At 41.4% G+C, this 3144-nt stretch overlaps 1 protein-coding gene across 1 annotated transcript in view; it reads right to left on the bottom strand.

Annotated features, from left to right (window-relative positions):
* LOC104953009 (metal transporter CNNM1-like) overlaps positions 1-3144 on the bottom strand; it is a gene marked incomplete at its 3' end in the record, with an annotated part of 11979 nt that overhangs the window by 1752 nt on the left and 7083 nt on the right. The window lies entirely within an intron of this gene.

The following is a 3144-nucleotide window of genomic DNA, read 5'->3' as shown; positions in this document are numbered from 1 at the left end:
CTCTCCTCGAGGTGACACCAAGATTAAAACAAATCTGCGCGCCCCGACAGGCACATGTATCTCACTAATTTGTAAGTCTGGTCAAAAATATTTACAATAGCACATCGTTTCAATGCTGGATTTGCTGAAATGTACATTTATAATTTCTTAGTTCAGGACCATGGACAGTGCAGCTTCCTTGCATTGGACAGTTCTCTGTGACTGAATTTCTGCTGATTTCCTTTGCCTCATTTTTTTATTTTGTGACCTGTCTGGTTTAAATGGAGTGTGTTGGATGCTCTTGAGTGAAGCCTAAATTTGATAAAGTTTTCAAATTAAATTCTGAAATATTTCGTTAATAAACATTTCATGAGTAATATAGTTGTCTTTGTCACATGTTATGGCGAGTAGTAAATAATTTATGCACATTTACAGATATTTTACCATGATATTAGTGAAATAACAGACGTGTATAAGGCTATTGTTGCACAAAGGTGTGCCTGAAGATTTGTACTTGTCCTTTAGGTGTTGCCTTGGGCACAAACAGTTTTGGGAAACCACTGCTCTAGAGATGATAGGAAAGGAGGTATCAAACTTCTTTATACCTCCCTTTACAAAAGGGAAAGGAGAAAATGCTGCGCCCACAATGCCTTGCGGCCGCAACACTTACCATGGAACATCATTCGGGCCGTTAACGGAAACTGACCGATCGTGGACCAATAAATATATCATGAAAGTTACCGGTGCTTATTAAGCATCTTTACAACGTATTTACCGTAACTTGCTAAATTGCTTTGTTTTTGAAACGTTTGCAACACTATTAATAATCAAAAGGGAAAATGATGTGAAAATGCTATGAACGTTTACTTTTTTACTGAAATTATGCTAATAAGTCCAAGCATTGCACAGGTGGTTTACTGAGCTGTGTGGGGTTCTTAGGTGTACCACAGTTTGAATGGTGATGATACACAGTGAGTAGATTAAGGCCTAACAAGTTTATCAATAAATACAACGTGTATTATATTTTAACAAATCTTTTCCAACAATCATACGTATTGTGATTGCATGTAGATTAAACTGTTGAAGCATATGTTTCACTTAAAGGGGGACCTATTCATGCAAAATTTACTGTGTACGTTCTTCTTATACATGGAATATGTGTCCCCGGTGTCTCAGGGAACTCACCAAGTGTCAGAAAACACAACCCTCTCCTTCCTCAATACCCAAATGTCTCTAAAAACGCGGGGGATGCAACAGATCTGAAGACGGACTGGATACAGATTTGAAAGTATCTATGACTCAGAAACAAGGAGCTCCGCCTATATGGGCAACTCTCCAGCCTATCAGGGGGAAGGGACGAGCGTTGGGCGTGGGGCGATGGGTAACAGCACCGCCAATTCCAGGACAGTGGTCATGAAAGGTAGATATATTGTTTCTCTGTGGTCACATTCATTAAAGGCACTAAAACAACAGCACAGGAGCACGGCGGCAGAGTGCTCTAGGATGGAGTTCAGTAGTCCCTCGTTCTTATTATACATCCATGTTGTAGTCCGTTGTATAGAAAACTGTAGTTTCCATAGTTTCCCCACAGCAGCAGACGCACATTTATGACGTCCGCTGGCGCATCATAAACACGTCGTATAGTCTAAGTGCAGTCGAATTCTCAAAGCACCGCTGTCTCTTTTCCTAAGTGCTTTTGAATTCTCCTATCCACTATCCCTTATTAAGGAATAGTGGATAGGAAAAGACGATAGGAGCTGATTTTTGGACAATTTGACTGCAACCTTAAACTGAGCAAAACAGAGAGGAAGAGCCAGCTTCTGAAGACTCTTCAAGGGTTCCCACGGTCATGGGAAACCTGGAAAATCGTGGAAATAGTCCTTGAGCGCCATCCTCAAATCAAGCTTTTTGAATCAGCAGCTGGTTACTGTTTTCTGAACGCAAATAAACAACGCAATATTTGATCAGCAAAGTTGATTGACACAACAGTTAAACATCGGCCACTGCCCTCAACAAATGTCATCCTTCTTGCAGAAAGGCCAAGACAGTCCGGGACCCGGAGTAATCTGCGGCCGCGAGCTGTTATGTGTCATCATGACACGCATGGTGTTATTTTTGTATATATTATAATGAAGCGCGAGCTGTGTGCTGGAGTCTTCCTGTCTGTCGGCTGAACTCTGCTGCTGCGGCATGATGGTCTAACTTCAGCAGCTACATTACCTACGGTGCGTTCGTTAATAGTAACTGCGGTCTGGAGTCACTGGCACAGACTCGACCGCTGGTGAACAGCTGTTAGAACGGGCTGTTCAGGTGTTCAGAGTAGAGCTCCCTGTCGGAGCGGCAGAGCGTAATGTGAACTGAAAAGTCTTTCTGTCGCAATATTATTTAAGGAATCGTCACTATCTGCTAACGTTAGCTTTAGCCTTTGTTTTCTAATCGTTTTTTCATAAGCTATAAACAGAGGTGGCATAAGTATAGATCTTGTACTAGAGTAAAAGTAGAAGTACTCAGATCTTGTACTAGAGTAAAAGTAGAAGTACTCAGATATTGTACTTGAGTAAAAGTAGAAGTATTCAGAGACTAGGGAAAGAGCCGTTTTTTTGAAGGGGGCGGGGTTAATACGTTTATCTGCGAAATAATCACCATGATAATGATTATGACTCACCCGCGCTGCTGGCCAATGGAGACCGACGTTGCCACATGGCCGCAATCTTGCTACAGGCAGTGCTCTCATTCATAACATTATAGTTTACTATTTAAATAACCATAGCTTGCTCAATTCTCAACCAATTTTCAAACGGTTTGGTTTTTTATAAACATCAAAGATGTAGTTATGATACTGCATACTTATAATCATGGACTTTCTTATGAAATAACATTAAGCAGATAAAGCAATAGCTACACACACACACACACACACACACACACACACACACACACACACACACACACACACACGAGTATATTTATATTGCATATGCAAAACTTTTATCAGGAAGGGGGGCTGACATTGTGGGGCATAGAAAAGGTTGTGAATAGGGTGGTGTGTGTGTCTGTGTGTGTCTGTGTGTGTATGTGTGTGTGTGTGTGTGTGTGTGTGTGTGTGTGTGTGTGTGTGTGTGTGTGTGTGTGTGTGTGTGTGTGTGTGTGTGTGTGTGTGTGTGT

This window comes from Notothenia coriiceps, unplaced genomic scaffold (genome assembly GCF_000735185.1).
Source record: "Notothenia coriiceps isolate Sejong01 unplaced genomic scaffold, NC01 NC01_scaffold00020948, whole genome shotgun sequence".
Taxonomy (NCBI): Eukaryota; Metazoa; Chordata; class Actinopteri; order Perciformes; family Nototheniidae; genus Notothenia; species Notothenia coriiceps.
The sequence above is the reverse complement of the archived record's forward strand: the minus strand, read 5'-3'. Positions and strand labels throughout refer to the sequence as shown.